This window comes from Cervus elaphus, chromosome 19 (genome assembly GCF_910594005.1).
Source record: "Cervus elaphus chromosome 19, mCerEla1.1, whole genome shotgun sequence".
Taxonomy (NCBI): Eukaryota; Metazoa; Chordata; class Mammalia; order Artiodactyla; family Cervidae; genus Cervus; species Cervus elaphus.
The window spans coordinates 21663513-21684550 of record NC_057833.1 but is presented as its reverse complement, the minus strand read 5'-3'; the positions used below and the strand labels follow the sequence as shown (position 1 = coordinate 21684550).

The following is a 21038-nucleotide window of genomic DNA, read 5'->3' as shown; positions in this document are numbered from 1 at the left end:
GAGGTTATTTGCTATCTTGTACCTTTAAGTGGTCTCTATGAAAAGTGAAAGTGTTAGTCACTGGGTCCTGTCCAACTCTTTGTGACCCCATAGGTTGTAGCCAATCAGGCTCCTCTGTCCAAAGCATACTCCAGGCAAAAATACTGGAGTGGGTTGCCATTCCCTTCTCCAGGGGATCCTCCTGATCCAGGGATAGAACCTGGGTCTCCTGGATTGCTGGCAGCTTCTTTACTGCCTGGGCCACCAGGGAAGCCCCATACATATGTGCATTTTGATAATAAAAGGAGACATATGAATAACGTAGGCTTTTGGTACAGCACAAAAGTTGTATAACCTGAAATTCATCTAATACATGTGTCACTGTGTATTAGCCAGCTGTGAGCTTCCCTGGTAGCTCAGTTGGTAAAGAATCCACCTGCAATGCAGGAGACCTTGGTTTAACTCCTGGTCCAGGAAGATCCCCTGGAGGAGGGCATGGCAACCCACTCCAGTATTCTTGCCTGGAGAATCCCATGGACAGAGGAGCCTGGTGGACTACAGTCCATAGGGTCACAAAGAGTCAGAAAAGACTTAAGCAACTTAAATCCTAAAAGAATTTAAATAAAGGGCCTGTTATAGGAAAAGTGCCATCACCAGAGATACCTACAAAAACATACGGGCTTGGGTGGTAGGGATAAGTCAGCAGAGCCTGGAGACCAAAGTCCATTCTATATCCTATTGTCTCTGCATGGTCCAGCCAACATTTTTTAGCAAACACTTGCTTTTCCATCTTCATGTCTATTGCCTTCATCCTCTCTGAAGTCTCCAACCCCTACCTCCTTTTCCCTTTCTCAGATGGCATAGAGCCTTAATTGCCTAATTTGTCCTTGGGCCTCATATTCTTATGGAACTCCTTGTATGTACATAATTAAATTTGATTTTTTCTTTTTGTCTCACATCATTTTAATTCTTAGACCAGCCAGAAGAACCTAAAAAGGTAAAGAAAGAATTTTTTCTCTCCCTACACTTATCTCATGCATAAATTTTTAAAAAACACGTTTACTAGTAGTAGTGTTAGTCACTCAGTTGTATCCAACTCTTTGTGATTGCATGGACTGTAACCTGCCAAGGTCCTCGGTCCATGGGATTTTCCAGGCAAGAATACTGGAGTGGGTTGCCATTCCTTTCTCCAGAGGATAATCCTGACACAGGGATTGAACCCAGGTCTCCCTGTGTTACAGGCAGATTCTTTACCGTCTGAGTTACAGGGAAGTCCAAAAATATGTTTATGATTCTAAAAGTAACAATGACCGTTGTTGACAAGGTGGGTATTACAGAAAAGAATTTTTGAAAATGTTAGGCGGTTAGAATAGGAAAAAGGAGTCCAAAATGGCAGTGGCTAAAAGACAAAAAGAAAAGCCCATGAAAATGGAACAAAAGAAAATCCATGGACCCGCGAGTGAGAACTTTTGGTGAAACAAACACACCTCCTTCTTGGCCAGGCCAGTTTGCATAGAGCAGGCTCAAGGTGGGGGAGGAGACAAATGCATAAAAGGAGGAAGCCAAGAGGATTGAGGTTGAGGCTTCTACTTTGGGGTTGGCCTGTCCTCATGCCTTGAGGGTTTACTATCCTTTTTTTTTTTGCCAAATAAAACTGAGCTGTAACAAAGCTGTAACACTGGTCCACCTTATCAAATCTTTGCTGCAATGAGACAGAACTGAGGAACTTACACACTCCCCTGACAAAAAGGAAATTAAATATCCCATAAAGCCACTATAAGGATAGTGTATATTAACTTGTTAGTGTATTTATTTCTAGCCTCACATATCTAACTTGTATCTATATTTCTATCTATATGAATTTCTTTGTCAGCTCCCATATATCTATCTTTTTGTTTTTTCATAATGTTCATAGGGTTCTCAAGGCAAGAATGCTGAAGTAGTTACCATTCCCTTCTCCAGTGGGCCATGTTTCATCAGAAATCTCCACCATGGCCCATCTGTCTTGGATAGCCCTACACAGCATGGCTCATAGTTACATTGAGTTAGGCAAGGCTGTGATCCATGTGATCAGTTTGGTTAGTTTTCTGTAATTGGGGTTCTGTCTGCTCTCTGATGTATAAGGATAAGAGGCTTATGCAAACTTCCTGATGGGAGGGACTGGCTTGGGGGAATCTGGGTCTTGCTCTAGGGGCAGGGCCATGCTCAGTAAATCTTTAGTTCAATTTTCTACTGATGGGAAGGGCTGTCCCTTCTCTGTAGGGGTAATGGTGGTAACGGTGACCTCCTTCAGAAGGACTTCTGGCAACATGCCATGGCTCCCAGGACTGTTGGATTCAGTGCTCCTGACTGTCAACCCATGCCTGCACCAGAGACTCCTGGACACTCACAGGCAAGTCTGGCTCAGTCTCTTGTTGGGTCACTGTTCCTTTCTCCTGGGACCTGGTGCACACAAGGTTTTATTTGTACCCTCCAAGAGTCTGTTTCCCCAGTCCTGTGGAAGTTCTGTAATTAAATCCCACTGGCCTTCAAAGTCAAACTCTCTGGGGGTTCTCAGTCCTTTTGCCAGGTCACCAGGTTGGGAAATCTGTTGTGGGTCCTAGAAGTTCTGCAACAGTGTGAGAACTTCTTTGGTATAATTGTTCTCCAGTCTGAGGATCTGCTAAGCAGCTCTATGGTGGGGCTAATGGTGACTTCCTCCAAGAGAACTTATGCCACATGCTGCACCTCCCAGGTCTGCTGCAGCCAGAGTTCCTGTCCCCATGGCAGGCCACTGCTGACCCATGCATCTGCAGGAGACAGTCAATCACAGGTACCTTACCTACCTCCTGAGAAACCTGTATGCAGGTCAAGAAGCAACAGTTAGAATCAGAGATGGAACAACTGACTGGTTCAAAACTGGAAAAGGAGTACATCAAGGCTATATATTGTCACCCTGCTTATTTAACTTATATGCAGAGTATATCATGCAAAATGCCAGGCTGGATGAAGCACAAGCCAGAATCAAGATTTCCAGGAGAAATAACAATAATCTCAGATATTCAGATGACACCACCCTTATGGAAGAAAGCAAAGAGGAACTAAAGAGCCTCTTGATGAAAGTGAAAGAGGAGAGTGAAAAAGCTGGCTTAAAACTCAACTTTCAAAAATCTAAGATCATGGCGTCTGGTCCCATCATTTCACGACAAAAAGTAGATGGGGACACAATGGAAACAGTGACAGACTTTATTTTCTTGGGCTGCAAAATGACTGCAGATGGTGACTACAGCCATGAAATTAAAAGATACTTGCTCCTTGGAAGAAAAGCTATGACCAACCTAAACAGCATATTAAAAAGCAGAGATATTACTTTGCTGACAAAGGTCCATATAGTCATAGCTATGGTTTTTCCAGTAGTCATGTATGGATGTGAGAGTTGGACCATAAAATGGCTGAACACTGAAGAACTGATGCTTTTGAACTGTCGGGATGGAGAAGACTCTTGAGAATTCCTTGGACCGCAAGGAGATAAAATCAGTCCATTCTAAAGGAAATCAGTCCTAAATATTCATTGGAAGGACTAAAGCTGAAGCTGAAACTCCAATGCTTTGGCCATTTGATGTGAAGAACTGACTCATTTGAAGAAACCCTGATGCTGGGAAAGATTGAAGGTGGGAGGAGAAGGGGATGACAGAGGATGAGATGGTTGGATGGCATCATCGACTCAATGGGCATGAGTTTGAGCCAGCTCCAGGAGATGGGAAGGTGTGCTGTAGTCCATGGGGTCCCAAAGAGTTGGACATGACTGAGTGACTAAACAACAACAACAATATATCTATCTACAAAACAGGAGGGGAGGGGGCAGGGCACAACATTTAAAAGAACTTCATGGCCTTATTATAGCTCATTGTAATACATTAGCATGCTAAATGACACACCCAGCAGTGCCCTGACAGATTTGAGGCCAACCATAAAAGGTCAAAAAGTGCACTGTGGCCCTATTCCTAGAAATCTCTGCCCCTTCCCTAAAATAATTGGAGTAATCCTCTTACTCATTAGCCTGTGAAATTACCCAGCCCATAAGAACTAACCACACCATATTTCAGAGCTCTTTCACATTCAGACATGGCCCATGCTCTGTCTGTGGAGTGTGTTTCTCTTTAAATAAATCCACTTCTTACCTATCACTTCATTTCCAGATTTTTTCACAATGAGGCAAGAACCTCAAATTCACTGAGAACAGCTACATCTGTGTCAACTGTAATTTCTGCATTATTTTTCAACCTCTGTGAACATGTACCTATCAGACAGTGAATCTTAGGGTGAACCCCAAGTCATGCTTCCATTTCTTTGCATCCTCAAGGTATTCTGGCAGGAAATTTTCTCTCTACCACCTTCCCCCTCTTTTTCTTCTAAGCAAAGTTCTCCCATCTCATGCCAATCAACTGGACTTCAACCTGGCAAAACCCAAGGTTTTAGCTAATCAGAGTTTCTCAAGTTCATTTCAATCTTGCTTGAGGTTCTAGTTATATCTGCTCTATTTTCTTTCCAAAATAGATTTCAAATTCTTCTGCATAAATCTGTATTTTGCTTTTTTTGACTGAACAGTCTCATAATCATTTTCTCAAACCCGGGTCTCCCGCATTGCAGGCAGACGCTTTACCCTCTGAGCCACCAGAGAAGCCATTCACTATATATCCACACCACAAAAGATAATGCATGTCAGTTTTACTTTCTTTGCTAAACCAAATATAATGTGTACTAATCTCCATCAGACAGGAAATTCTTTCTGGGTCCTTTGGTTGGGGAAAGTCTCCTCTTCCTTAGATTTACACAAGTGCCAGGAAATGGTCCTGCTCTTTAGTCCAGAATGATCACTCCCACACGGGGTTCTCAAAGGCCCCTGCAGGCAGCATTTCGCTGTTACCCCTGTGCCAAGCATGGGAATAGGATGGGCCCTTTTGCTTAGTCTCCACACTAAGAGGCCACTTTCTGGTGACACTGTTAAGCGCCTGGCACTCTGCAGCCGTGGGGCATGATGCTGCCTCCCATGGGAGACACCAACGTGCCCATGTCCCCAATGTGCTAAGCCCCAAGTGCTTAGCAATTTCTTCCCTCTTCTTCAGGCTGCCTCTGCCTCTTCTTCCTTTTTATATTGCCCTGTATTCTCTCCACATTCTAGAGTCCAGTAACATTGCCTTCAGGTTTCTAGTCTTTCAAAAGGCACAGCATGGGAACCACTTTATGAGGTGAATGTGTCCAAACTCTGGGACCAGGGTATCTACCTGACCCACCCTGAAGCCGGGGGAAAGCAGACAAGATAAAGGAATGGATGGAGAAGTCCTTTATTACTTTCTTGACTTCTGGGGCCATGGGAACAAGAAATGCAGTCCTGAAATTACTGTTGCAGTGTATTATTTTCACTTCCTCTAATTTTAGTTTAGAAAAGTTTCCATAAAATTAATAAGATTTTGTGCATAAACATAAAAATACCTCTAGAAAGCTGGGTTATTCAAAATGACTAATTCTTGGAGACATTAAGATTATCTTGGTATCACTGTAGAATTTGTATAAACAGTGGTATAACAGCTGATTTCTTTAATCTAAAGATATATCCCAATCACTCAGAATAGAATTCAAAGATCACAAATAGTTCATTTGACTAATAGTCCTTAAGTCATTCAGCACACTCCCATTTGCATGTTGTCTAAGATTCAATGAAAAATTCATAGAAGAATTGATTGCACTGATGATTTTGGTTATGTTGGGCCCTCATAAACCTAGACATAATAATGCTAATAAAAATAGCCTCCTTGTATTATGTGCTTTACAATACTTTAAAATACAGCCTGTTTAGTTACAAGTATTCTTGGAAGAAGAATTAGCTGATAAGATATTGGCATATAAGGGAACTGGGTCAATTTAATGTGATTGGCTCAGATATTTTATAGCACTTTGTTCCCCCAAGTTCCAGGAACTCAATATATACTACACAACTGAAATATAGAAAGTGTGGTGGTAGACTGTGGTGCAATAAGCAATGCCCATTCATTTTATATTCTTCCTCTTAAATTCCTCTTAAATCCATGTAGGGTTATCTACCTACTTACTCTTGGAATCGCATACCTATGCATGTGGTATACTTTGATCTGTTCTCATAATTCAAAGGCTCCAGCACCTTCACATTCCTTTTTCATCAAACTACTGTTTCTGTTTTTTAAGGTAACTTCCTATACTTATTGCAGGATTTTGTTTTTTGGTATTTAATTGGTCTTTAAAACTACAGTAGTATTTTTATGAGCTTGGTTGTTTTAGACAGAGCTCAAGTTATAAAGTTGCATTTGTTTTTAGTACTGTGCCCTTCTTATTTTTAAAGTTGAATTATTTTTATGGCTATGAATGCTTTTAGGAATATATGCTACAGTGGAAAGACCTAGGCACTATGCTTTTTGATTCTCTTAATAAAATTATGAGGTAACTAGGACATTTTACACCCACTCCAGTATTCTTGCCTGGAGAATCCCATGGGCAGAGAAGCCTCATGGGCTACAGTCCATAGGGTTGCAGAGAGTTGGACATGACTGAAATGACTTAACACAGGGCATTTTATGGGCTTTCCAGCTGGTGTTAGTGGTAAAGAACCACCTGCCCATGCAGAAGACCTATAAGAGATGTGGGTTCAATCACTGAATTGGGAAGATCCCCTGGAGAAGGGCATGGCAACCCACTCTAGTATTCTTGCCTAGAGAATCCCATGGACAGAGGAACCTGGCGGGCTGCAGTCCATGGGATCACAAAGAGTCAGACACGACTGAAGTGACTTAGCACACAGGCCATTTTACAGATGAAATGAGGTGTGGGGAGCTTGAATGTCTCATCCATTAGCATGTGGTGAGCACATGGTAAACAGCCTCCCTGGTTTGCTGATTCATACTTGAGTGCTCTAGACACAATATCAGAGTATACATTTCCAACGACTATCTGCATAAATTACTGTATTAATTATGGTCTGCTTTATAATATGGCTTCTCTTATTGCTCTAAATTAGTATTTCAAGCTTTAATGATTATTTGTGTGTTCACAACTCATCTGCCTGGCTGCTTTTATTTGTGACTCCTTGGATAGCTAGAGTACAGGAGAAGCCTCTCCCTTACCCTCCTGATCCCCACTCTGTCCAAACACAAACACAGTGAATTACGTGCACCGCACAGCTCAGGCCCTGAGGTCTTAAGGAGAATGCCCCAATTCACACGTGAAAACCCCATCATCGCACACTGACCCCGGTGTCTCGGTAGTCCTGATGTTTGCTTGAAAGGAATTACAGATTTTTCTACCTGTGAGAAGAGAAAATACATCTGGATAAAGTGGACTTGTGAATTAGTGAATCATCTCGTCCCCCACTTAGAACTACCTAGGATGGATCATTACAGATCGATCGGCAACTATAAAGTGTGTATTGACTGAACACCTCTCATGACTCAGGCACACTTTTAGGCACTAGAACACAGATACAAACACAGCACAGACAGCCTCTGCTACGTCAGCACAAGCGAAAAACACCCTCCTGAGAAGTTTCACTGGAAAGGCACCATTTAGGGCAGTGGTTCTCCAACTTTAGGATATCTGATGTGCCCAGAGGAATTGCTAAAATAGTTGCTGTTTTAACTCCCCAGTTTCTGGTTTTTTTTAGGTCTGGGTGGGGCCTGAGAATATGCATTTCTAACAAGTTTCCAAGAGATGCTGAGGCTGTTGGTAATTCAAGGCCACGAAGCTTTTATCAGGCTTCCCTGGTGGCTCAGTCAGTAAAGAAATCTCCCTGCCACGCGGGAGACTGGGGTTTGATCCCTGGGTTGGAAAGATCCCGTGGAGAACACAATGGCAACCCACTCCAGTATTCTTGCCTGGAGAATCACATGGACAGAGGAGCCTGGTGGGCCACAGTCCATGGGGTTGCAAAGAGTCAGAAACGACGGAGCACTCACACAAGCTTTTATTGTCTGTAAAAATGGATCTTTGTAACAGTGCCTAACCCATGGGTATGTCTTGAGGATAAAAGTTGTCAATAGCACGGTGCCTGGTACCTAGTGAGAAGTCAACAAGTGTTAGCTTCTATTATTATTTTCATTATTATTAAGGGGTTTCAGGAGGATTTACCCAAATTCTCTCTCTCCTACTTCAGAATGTCTGAAATCCCTTTAGCCAAAGACAAACTGATAAAAATTAAATAAAATTCTCTGGGAGAGTTTACTTCCAGTAATACTAGGAATTAAATCAGAGGAATCATTGCCTTTCCTTACTCTGTCTTTGATAAGGTAGAGATCACTGAGGCTCTAGCGGGTGTTGCTAAAGGTGAAAGTATTATCCTGCAGAAAACCAGAAGCAACAAAAACAAAAAAAGCTTAAAGTAACAAAGGGAACTTAGAAAACTTCCTGAAGTCTGTTCTATTCCCACTTAACACAAATTTCCATCCAAAAGAGTTCAATCTACATTCTGTTTGTCTCTGTAACATTCATTATTATTATTATTATTATAGCAAAATCATTAGAGAATAAAATGTTGGACTTCATTTTTCAGTTGAAGGTCTGTGGCTTCAAAACTCAAGCTGTGTCCAGTTATGTTACATGACAGGTCCCCTGAACTTCCCCTCAGCAGGACATGACACATTGAAAATAAGGTTATTAAATAAGAAATACAAAAAATAATGATTGATCTCCCATGGAAAACAGCTGCTTCTTGTCAACAACTAACCAAGGGCTCTCTCTCTGGGTTTTGCAGAAATCTTAACACCGCTGGAAGTTGAAAAATGCCAACGGAGGCATATACAGTCCAAAAGGAATACATGAAGTGCTTTTTATTAAGGTAATTTCTTTAAAATTTAAAGTATATTAAACTCTCTTAACAGCAATTAAACCCAAGAAAGGTGATGCCTACCCTAGGTTAATGTAAAAAGGAGATGTTCTTATAGGTGGGCTCTTTGCTACATATATGACAATGTGGGAAATAAATCTAAATCCCAAATTATTTAAACATTAGGTGATACAACCAAACTTATAGAATGTCCATGTGCAAAGTGACTATTTTTTTAGTTTCTTGCTAAGAATGTGATGCCCTGCTCAAGTGTATGAAGAATATACTTGATTCTTTCGATTTTAACTCCTGGGGGAGATTTAATTATATTTCCAAAGGGGAATATTGTTAGCTTTCTGCAAGCCTCTGGTCACAACATTTTCACCAACTAATCAATACATAAAACTGTTTTTTATATGTGTTTCTGTTTTAAGACATCATATTTAATATGTATTTTTGGACTATTTTGAACACCAAAACCATCAGCTAAAAGCACCAATACAAGAAAAAAATGTGCCATTAAACAGACTGTAAAAAAAAAAAACCACACACATTTTACAAGTTTACAGGTTGAAAGCTAAAGCAAGAAGGCAGAAAGTTATTTTGTTTGACTTCAGGTGGGAACATATGCATTGGGTGACTCAAATTTTTAGCTCCTCTGTGTATGTCCTTGAATGACTGGGAAAGCACTGGGAGTATTGATTTGGGTGTTACAAATAAATTTTAGTTAGTTGGTGAACTCACAAATAATGAAGATTGACTGTATACTCTCCACTATTTTGAAGATCTTGCTCCATTTTTTTCTAGATTCTCCTGTGACAAATCATCTGTCATTTTAGGCTATTTGTCATTTCTATCTTGCTGTTTTTTAGAATTTTCTCTTTATTCATGATGTTTTGAAGTTTCACTAAAACATAGAGAGGTATGAATTTAAATTACTTCCACAATACTTAAGTGTTCATCTCCAAACTGGAGATAACTATATATGTGTATATGCCTAGTTCTGGAAAAAAACACCTTTCAACCATTATCTCCTTAAAAATTACTTCTCTGCCATTTTCCCCTTGTTTCTTATTTATGGAACTTCCCTGGTGGCTCAGACGGTAAAGCGTCTGCCTACAATGTAGGAGGCCCCAGGTTCAATCCCTGGGTTGGGAAGATCTCCTGGAGAAGGAAATGGCAACCCACTCCAGTATTCTTGCCTGGAAAAATCCCATGGATGGAGGAACCTGGTAGGCTATAGTCCACGGGATCACAAAGAGTCGGACACGACTGAGTGACTTCATTTCACTTCACTTCTTATTTATGAGACCCCTAATATACATATATTATAACTCCTCAATATAAATCTATATATCTTAACTCTTCTTTCATGTTTTTATCTCTTTGTATCATTTGACTATATGCTAAATGAAATTTTCAGAACTAATTCAATTCTTAAGACACACAAATACCACACACACAGGCACATCCACAATTTTTATGAATTTTAGTTTATGACCCTTTTTCAGATTCACATCTGCCATTTTTTGTTGCACTGTTCCTTTTAAGTATTCCTTTTTCTTTCTGTTTGATGATCTTGAACATACTTATTTAAAACTCATTTATAATTGGTTTGTTATTTTTTCTTGATTAAAGGGGCTCTTCCTCACCCAGGAATTGAACCCAGGTCTCCTGCATTGCAGGCAGATTCTTTACCAACTGAGCTATGAAGGAAGCCCAAAGAAACTAAATTCCTTGACTAACTGTTGAGCTTTCTTAGCTCTTTCCCTTGTTTTTTGTCTTCCCTATGGGATTTAGAATTTTGGTTGATAACTTTAATTTGTGTGAAAGCATTTTACTTCCTTTGCTGGAAGGAAAGGAAAGTGGCAGATGTGAATCTGAAAAAGGGGTCATAAACTAAAATTCTAAAAATTGTAGAGATTCTTCTCTCGGATTTGGGGTTACCTGCACCTAGACTGAAGAAGGCAATGGCAGCCCACTCCAGTACTCTCGCCTGGAAAATCCCATGGACAGAGGAGCCTGGTGGGCTGCAGTCCATGGGGTCGCTAAGAGTCGGACACGACTGAGCGACTTCTCTTTCATGGAGTGGAGAAAGAAATGGCAACCCACTCCAGTGTTCTTGCCTGGAGAATCCCAGGGATGGGGGAGCCTGGTGGGCTGCCGTCCATGGGGTCGCACAGAATCGGACACGACTGAAGTGACTTAGCAGCAGCAGCAGCAGCACCTAGACTCTCGAGAACAGGTGTTACGTTAGCGCACATGCATCGTGGGGCTCAGTGTGAAAGAACCGGCCTGCTGATGCAGGAGATGCAGGAGACTTGGGTTCAGTCCCTGAGTCAAGAAGATCCCCTGGAGAAGGAAACAGTAACCCACTCCAGTATCCTTGCCTAGGAAACCCTATGGACAGAGGAGCCTGGTGGACTAAAGTCTGTGGGATCTCAAAGAGTCAGGCATGACTCAGCAACTAAACAATAACATTCCTGGAATGGGGCTACCATAGACAGTTTCTGAACAAGCAGATGGTCTAGTTTTGATTACTCCACATCTGAGGTATGCAAATTAGAACAAGGAGCTAGAGTCAGCCTCCTTCCAAAGGTAGGGAAATCCTTTCCTGGCTCTTGGTTTCCTGCCAGGAGAGTGACCTTGGTATCCTATTTTGTAGGTTGAATTGTATTTCTCCCTAACGCCCCAGTACCCCAGAATGTGATCTTACTTGGCAATAGGGTTGCTGCAGATGTGATTAGTTAAGATGAGATCATACTGGAGAAGGACTGGCCTCTAACCCGATACTTGCAAACTTTCCAAAAGGAATGCCATGTGATGATGAAGGCAGAGATGAGTATGATGCTTCTTTTGTACAAGCTGACATACACTGTATATTGCCAACAAGGTATGACAATTAGGAGAGAGGCCTCCTCTAATGCCTGCAGCATGGCTCTGCTGACATTTTAAATTTCAAAGTGCTACCATCAGAACTTAACACAATAAATTTGTTGTTTAAACCACTCAGCTGGTGGTAATTTTGTAAGGTATCCCTAACAAACTAATAACATCACTATTTGTTTTATTCAGTCTCTAAGTCCAGTTCCTATTATCTTGCCTGTTTCCAGACTTGGAACTTGCAAAGTCTGAAGTTAGCCAACTCCATCCACACCCATTTACACATGTGTGAATTGGTGTCTTTTGTCTTTAATGTGGAAAAGTTTGTCTTATTTTCTTTAAGTTTGTCTATTCTTAATTTTTAAAAATATTGTCTACTTATCAATACTAAGTCTCTGTATTAGACGTTGACATTAGAATTAGAAGATTAATTATTAGAAGATGACATTTAATATGAAAATTCACCAAAAAATCTTTTCTGTAAATGTCTATTTTCTAAGTATTCTGTGAGAAACATATATCCTTTGTATAATAGCGAAGGATACTTTAAGAAAAAGAGATATAACAAAGTATATCCTTATCCACAGATTTAAGACTATTTCACAAAGGAAAAGTAAATTTTAGGAAGGAAAGAAATGAGAGGGAGCTTGAAGAAATAAAGAAAAAAAGGTACTATTCCTCTTCAGAGCAAAAGTCAAGAGGCCTCTCTATACACAGTCAAAGGAGCAGGTAAGGTGAAAAAAGTCAATAATCAAAATCTATTCTTATTTCTGTCTGTCTTTAACTAACAGTAAAATTTTTCTAATCTGCTATTCTAGGTCCATTGGTTCCCTTACCTGCTCTCACTGGCAAGCTTTCACCCACATGTCTGGAGAAAGAAATATACAACATTAAATCAGGCTCCCTAAGAGACGGCATGGGTGGCACCAAACCTCTCAGGTCTTCTGGGACGCTAGGAATTATGACACGCTTTGCAACCCAGAGACAAACATTCATATGCATTTGTGCTATTTCACTGATCAACAGCTTGAGAAGGATTCATTAATAAAATCTTCCAATGATCCCAGATTCAGAATGTCTGTAAACAGCAGTCGTGACCCAGAAACAAATCAAAGCAGCCTAGAAAATTTTAAATAGACTTGAACTTAGTTTGGAACCTGCATTTAAAAACGCTCATAAACCTGGGATCTAGGTCACACTCATAAAAAATAGACTATAATTGCATAAAGTAAAGCAATGGAACATCTTCTCACTAAATTCTTATTATATTTATTAAAGGAAGCATTTGCTGGATATTAGCTTTCACATTTTCAACTTACATTTTTCATTAGAGGGATTATAAATATCTTTGCACATTAAGTACAGAGATGCAGGTGGCACTGTGGAAAGAGAAGCAGATTTAGAGAAACAAAAAAGACTGACTCTACCATTTACTGATCACAGGCAAATCTTTTAATCTTTCTAAGCCCCATTTTCCTCCCAACTGGTAATGGCAATAATAATGCCTTCTACCTAGATAGCAGATTATATGAATTACAAAGTGTTACTCAACAATGTGTTTATCTACACTACTATAGATATTTAGGGCAAAAAAAAAAATCTGAAAACAAAAATGAAACTTGGCATAGACTAGTGATCCTTTTGAAGAGTAAAAGCATGCCACAGCACTGTTATTTCCACTTGGGAAAGGGTGTACATGTGCCTGGTAGGAATATCCTGGAGACTGGGGTGAGTAGGCTGGGCTCAGAAAGCCTGGCCCTGATCTTTCTGCTTCATGTTCTGACCTGAGCACGGTCCACTCAGAGTCTGAATGTGTTGGTTCACGTGGAGGGGCTGGGAGAGCAAGGACACAGAGGTTCAAATGAATTCCTATTAATGGCTATACTAGCAGCTGAAAAACCAAGCCTGTTCTTCACAGTGAATTGGGTGCCTGGAGAGTAGATGTACTCAGGAAACCAAATTATAGATGAGAAGCTGCCAGTGTCCATCTGAACAAAGACAGTCAACTGCCTTTAACACTTAGTGCCCTCAAGCTCAAAAACCCAGTGAATTGCCATCCTCTACTATATATTATTTCTCCTTTTTAAAGTGGGATGGCTAGAAAAGTAGGCTCTTCTTCGGGGAGCATCAGAAACATCAATTAGCCAACATTTATTTTCCGTGATCCAACAACGTGCTGGGCCCTGGGTAGATAAAAGGATGTGTGAGAAAAGATCTGTATTCAAGGACCTTTGAGTCTAGAAAGACAAACATGGGAACCACTAGCTATAATAAAGATAAGGTGAAGTGAATTTGTGTAAATGTTGTGTGAGTGTTTGGTGAGTGGTTTAAAAAGAAGGAAAAAGATGCTGACATTTTTGGGGGCACTCAGATTGGAAGGACAATAGGCATTTCCCACATATTATCCCATTCAACTTAATACTTCCAACAATTCCAGGAGTTACAGGTGTAACCCACATATCAACTACGTCACACTGTTCTCTAAAATCTATAGAAGGTTGACTCCAATAGTCTTTTTGCTCTAGCAAGCCCTCAGATGGCAGGGTCAGTGGAAAACCTGGGAAATTATAGGCTCGTTCATGGGAGGCTGAAAATTCTTGCCACACAGAGCTTAGAGAGAGTAGTATGAATGTCCTTGCTACTCTTGTGCTTTAATTTATTATATGCTATAAATCACATATATTTATCTTATGGCATGTCATGATTTTTTTATGTTTCAATACTTATAGAATTTTAATTATGTAGGTATCCCTCCCTTTATTCTCCGAGTTTTCCTAGTTCTGGCAATAAATGTAATGATTATCTTACTATAACTCCAACTCTCACCTGGCCCACTGTCTATGGCAGCTACCTACAGGGCCACTCCTGGGATCATTGCAACTGTCCTTGAAGTCCCATCCAGTCATTAGCCATAGGATTCTCTCTATTGATATTTAAGTGGAGTACACAATTGCCAACCAGTGCACCAAAACTCAGCCAGGATGAGAAGAGATTTTGATCCTCAAGAAACTTCCAGTGGCTCCCTGTGGAATCTTAACCCACCATCTAACTGTGTGTATGTTAGTCACTCAGTCATATCCGACTCTTTTCAACCCATGGACTGTAGCCCACCAGGCTCCTCTGTCCATGGAATTCTCCAGGCAAGAATCCTGGAATGGGTTGCCATTCTCTCATTAAAAGACAGTAAAAAGAGAGGCTTTTAATGCCATTAAATGTCCAAAATTAATTTATTATAATTATATTTCATATTGCCTGTCTGCCAGAGAGAGGGAAAATATGGATTATATTTCCTGAACCAAGATTTGGTACACTTTAACTAAAATATATATTTTTCATATAAAATTTATTTAAATAATAAATGTTACAAATAAATAAACATTTAGTAATGCCCTTGATGCTGAAGCTGAAGCTTCAGTACTTTGGTCACCTGATACGTAGAGTTAATTCATTGGAAAAGACCCTGATGCTGGGAAAGATTGAGGGCAGGAGGAGAAAGGGGTGACAGAGGATGAAATGGTTGGATGACATCACCAACTCAGCAGACATGAGTTTGAGTAAACTTAGATAGTGAAGGACAGGGAAGCCTGGTCTGCTGCTGTCCAGGGGTCACAAAGAGCTGGTTACAACTTAGCAACTGAACAACAAATGCCCTTAATAAATTGCTTTCATTAAAGTGAATAAGCTCATTAAATCAGGATATTCATAGAAAATTTGGGTAATGTCTTCATTTGTGTAAAAAAAAAGAATGCTTGAAGTAGTTCCAAATTACAAATCATCTGATGGATATTCCAAAATGATCCTAAATTATTTTCCTCTAGCTTTAGAAAAAGAGTAATGATCTTGATATAAAAATAAATCCCCAAATCATCCTGAAAGGGTGTCATTAACCTGAAAGAGAGTGTTTCTAACTCCCTTCATATTGAAAATAGCAAATTAAAATTAGCACTAACTGAGCAACAAAATTTTAAAAAGGGATATTGCAGATTTGGTCATAGAGAACGCCATGAACATAAGTGGGAGTGAGTCATATACAGTCTAACTTGAAAAGTCCAGGTGCTGCTTGGCATATAGAGATATTGTCTAAGCTAGTGTTTGGAATTTTAAGTTACAATAATAGCCCAGACGCAATATCCAAAAAAGCAAACAGATACATCAAAGTGAAAAAAAAGTTAGGTAATTGTTGCCTTTCATAGTAAGGCAGGGTAGCACTTTCTAAAGTAAGAGAAGTAATACTTCCAAGGAAACTAGATTGTCTCTGCAGGGCAGGTAAAACTGCCATCGACAGAATTGTACCCAAGAGCCCAGGATGTTAATTTATCTCATTTCATCCTCTTGTCTCATCCAGGATAAGGTAGTCATTAGGGATGAAACAATGAGGACAGCCAATGAAAGCTGGAAGAGAAATGATTTCAAATATGATATGTTTGTAACTTTGTCCTACATCTGGCCTAATAATTCTTTGGGAATTTAAAATTAGTTTGGATAAATGATCAGAACTCTAAAATAAATAGATTCAAGAGTTAGACATTTGTGATTTAAAAACTAAGATTTATGAAAAAAAGTAAATTATTGTTTATTCTAATTCTATAATTCCAAATCTTAATACCTGATCCAAAATGACTTCAATGGCTCAACCAACATACTAATAGCTGAATATGTGGCTGAGCTTAATGCCAAAAGTATACAAAAATGGTGTCTAATGTCTAAGTTGTACAATAAAGAATGAATATTAGCTAAAGTTCCACTAATATGTGTAGCAGAGAAGGATAACTGGTAGTAGGTGTATTAAGTCTCTTTCTGTATTTTTGTTGTTAAATCCTCTATGAGTCCTAATCATCTAGTAATTATGGTTTGGATTTCCTTTCATTGTAGTTAATAATAATAATAAAAATTTGCTTCTGTGTTTTGAATTTAATAATGTATATTTTCTCAGTTTTTCTCTGAATATTTTTACTGGATGTAAAACAGTGAAATTTAAGGAAACTTAATAGTGCCATTTTGAAAAAGGCTTTATTTTCATTAAAAATATTATAAGCTCAAGGTAAAAAATAATAAATAGTATAGAGGAGAAACAATTGAAAATAAAACTTCTTCCTTTTCTACTGTCCTCGCCTCCTCTCTCAGATCATGAAGCCATATTCCTAATAATTTGCTGCAAATTAATTCACATGTTTCCAATACCTAAACACACACATACACTTGCATACATATACACAAGGATTAATACAATGAAATGTGTTCTGCACACATTTCATTGCAACAAAGATAACTGTTATTCTTTTTGATGATTATCTCATGTTTTAATCTGCTAATATCTTTTACTAAGGTAGGAAAGTCTTGCTAAGTGAATATTTGGTAAACAGGTCTGAGCCCCAAAGGATAGCCTCCCCAGATAGAGTAGTCAATAAAAAGACAATTGCATGTGTTGAATTTGCTCATTGTTGGTCCTTTCTGTGAATATTACGTGGGGCAAAAACTCTGGTCTTTTTATTTTATAACATATAGTTAACTGGGTAAACATTGAGTGAGCATGGTGTCATTTGTAATACATTTATGTTTTAACAAGCTATGGGATCTTTTTCTTTTAATCAACTATTTCTTCTCATGCAGAATCACTTAGTTGGCATTTTCAATGAACTACATATTTGAGGAGATGAATACACATCTTTACTTTGAAAATCAGAACAAAATTCAATTTTGTTTGTTAAATTACTCTAAATAGCAATTTAACTGGATTTTTAAAAAATAATTGAGCCTTCTGTCCCTTCAGCTAGTCTTTTAATATTAAACAACCCCACTAACATTTGGCAGATAATCATGCCTAAAGTAGAGCTTCAAATTGGGCTGTTAATGAGAATGCTGGTGGATTTGAGCTTTTTGCAAAATCTATTATGGATTGTTTTAAAACTTTATTAAGGGTCTATCAGATGGGTCCATAAAATACAGGGATGTTTCAATATAGAATGTGACTTTTATTAGTCCTCTCATGATAAATGACATCAGTTTGATTCGAGATGGCAATAAAAAATATATAGCCTGTTCTAGGGAACTCTATTTCCCAGATCTGGAGATTTGTGATTAGTAGGCAAAGAATTTAAATCACATAGCAGACGATGTAAGACAAAGCAAGATTTACCTTACCAAACATTTCCATAGAAAGTCAAATCTCTCCAGCCTGGCAGATATGATATTCCTCCAAATATTTCTTGCAAGCATATCCAAGGATTACACATACTCTTTCATCATGCTTAAGATTAAGAATGAGATGACCATTTATGGACTTCCCAGGTGGCTCAGTGGGTAAAGAATCCACCTGCAAATGCAGGAGACGCAGGAGACAGGGGTTCAATCCCTGAGTCAGGAAGATCCTCTGGAGGAGGGCATGGCAACCCACTCCAGCATTCTTGCCTGGAGAATCTCATGGACAGAAGATCCTGGAGGGCTTCAGTTCATAGTGTTACAAACAATTGGACATGACTGAAGTGACTGAGCATGTATACAACATCCATTTATAGATAGTTAATAGGCAAGCTTGCTCAAAAATAAAAATACTAGAAAATGTTTTCACATTATCTTTAAGACATCTGAGAAAAATGAAACTTAATGCCCTACTATGATTTAGAATATGTTCAAGCCAATTTTAAAGCTGAAACTCCAATGCTTTGGCCACCTGATGTGAAGAACTGACTCATTTGAAAAGACCCTTATTCTGGGAAAGATTGAAGATGGGAGGAAAAGGGGATGACAGAGGATGAGATGGTTGGATGGCATCACCGACTCAATGGACATGAGTTTGAGTAAATTCCGGGAGTTGGTGATGGACAGGGAGGCCTAGCCTGCTGCAGTCCATGGGGTTGCAAAGAGTCGGACACGAATGAGCGACTGAACTGAACTGAACTGAAGAATAAGTTTTACAACATCGTTTGTCAAAAAACCCCTTCCTTAACAAAAAGTTGTATGGAAGTCTATAAAGTCTAGTTAAGAACGGCAAGTTATCCAAAGATAAACCACAAGCCAGTATCCCAATTGATTTGCAGACATTTGATTAAGATAAGGCAAAATGAAGTAAATGAAAATCTTGACAGCTGATCATCAACACTGGCAAAAAGACAAGTGTGAGAGCAGTGCAGAGGAGCCTTTTTTATTAACGCAACAGTTAACTGTAACCTTTCCACTTCTACTCTTCCACCAGGGAGTTACACCCAAGAAAGTGTCATCTGGAAAATACCAGCTAGCAAGCCTCTGGAGACTTCTCTCAGGTTGACACTGCTGGGATGGATTTCCTTCAATCCAAGGACAGGTCTTATCTCTTCATGCTATTTTCTTAAGGCAGGTAAATATGTAAAATCAGAAAATAACATAATGATTTGAACTATATTTTATGCAGCATGATAATAATTAGCCAAGCCAAAATCAGAGTTGTTTGTCAAGCAAGGAGACTGTATTAGTCACCTTTTTGGGGGTAATAAAAAAACAAGCAAAATCTCAGGCATGTAACCAGACCTTTTCTTCTTTTAGTGGTCTATAGGTTGGCCGTGGTTCCACTCAGCTCTGGGACCTTACCCTGGGACCCAGATGAAAGAATAGCCTCTGCTTTGTAAATAAAAATCATCAATACCAGTTTTCTAGATTCTATTTACATGCTGGGAGGAATTGGGAGATTGGGATAGATACATATACACTATGGATACTATGTACAAAATAAATGGGAAGAGCTGACTCATTGGAAAAGACCCTGAGGCTTGGAAAGATGGAGCGCAAGAGGAGAAGCGGGTGGCAGAGGATGAAATGGTTCGATGACATCATGGACTCAATAGAGATGAGTCTGAGCAAACTCCAGGAGATAGTGAAGGACAGGAAAGCCTGGTGTGCTGCCATTCATGGGGTCACAAAGAGTCAGACACAACTTAGCGACTGAACAACAGTAACAACAAAATAGGCAACGAATGAGAACATACTGTATAGCTCAGGAAGCCCTGCTTAACACTCCAGTGACCTGGGAAGGAAGCCCAAGAGGGAGGGAATATATGTATATGTATGGCCGACTCATTCTGCCATACAGTAGAAACTAACACAACATTGTAAAGCAACTATATGAAATAAAATTAATTTTTTAAAAAAGAGTATCCTCTGTGCGGGGACTCAGTTTCTATAGGGCAGAGGGCAATGATGCAAGAGGCCTTGCTGAACTGCACAGTCACATTAAAACCTTGCTCAGAGCCAGCATTGTATCATTTCCACTCAAACACAATTGGCACCAGCAAGTCACATGATCAAGCTGTCAATGGGCAGGGGAAGCATCTTTGCCTTCAGGGGAGTGACATGTATTTATAGCACCTGTATGGTGTAGGATGAGCATAGTTGGAATTGTGCTGGTTGTTGATTCATTACTCCCCAGCTCCAAATGTACTTTTTGTCCTCTCTGTGAAAATGGATCTGGGCCTTTTAAATGGTTTTCTTTCCTGAGCAGACAGGATGTTAAGCTTGGCCAGTAGAGGGCACTGGAGAGAGATTGTAAAGAAGGGTTTACTCCTTCCTGGGGGCAGCTCCCTCTCGAGATGCAGCCTCTCCACCGCCTGGCGTCCTTAGCACCTAACGCTAACCCTAACCCTAACCCTAACCCTAACCCTAATATAATACATATATTTCTAAGTCTTCACCAGCATCTGGCTTTTGCAGGGTGCAGGCTCTCCTATCGCTCGGTTTTGTACTGAAGGCTGTTTGCCCAGCATCACACTTCTGCAGCGCAGGCAGCTCCTCTAGCACTAGGACGCTGCATTCGTCCACAGCTCTGCCAATGCGGGCAGCTTCTTCGGCTCCAGCTCCTGCCCTGACCGGTGGTCAGCAGTCCCCAACACCCAGCACTTCCCCTGACACACACTTTGGGTGACAGTGTAGAGAAGAGACACCTCTTCATGAACAGTTTCCTCTAGCAGTTTTTCCTTTCTTCAGGCAAGTTCCAAAGGTCATATTTCCAGCAGGTTCTACAGCAGTGGCCTCTCTGCCATCCAGGGAGCCAGGAACACACCCTCTCCAACAATGTCTGGATCTCAGTCTTGGGGAGTTTCTTCCACAGGTATTCTACTTTTTAGCTCTGGGGTAGTAGCTGTAATCCTTTATCCTTTAAAGTTCTCTATTATTTCTCAGTGACCAAATTCTTTGTACTCCAACCTTCTGTTAATAATTTTTTGTATTAACCTTCTCATGTTAAATTACTGTTTGGTGTCTTTCTCTCCTAATTGGACCCTTTCTTACTGACCAGGTCCTCTTCACGCTGATCTCCTGTTATGGTTAACAATTCTTTGTATTAAACTCCTCATGTTCAAATTTCTGTTTTCTGTCTCTTGTA

General features: G+C 39.8%; 1 protein-coding gene and 1 non-coding gene across 2 annotated transcripts in view; one reads left to right on the top strand and one right to left on the bottom strand.

Annotated features, from left to right (window-relative positions):
- Window positions 1-21038, bottom strand: part of LOC122675629 (EGF-like and EMI domain-containing protein 1) — a 638499-nt gene that overhangs the window by 192562 nt on the left and 424899 nt on the right. The gene's annotated exons all lie outside the window — the stretch shown is intronic.
- Window positions 9892-9964, top strand: TRNAC-ACA. The gene has a single exon. It is a non-coding gene; the product is annotated as a tRNA-Cys (tRNA).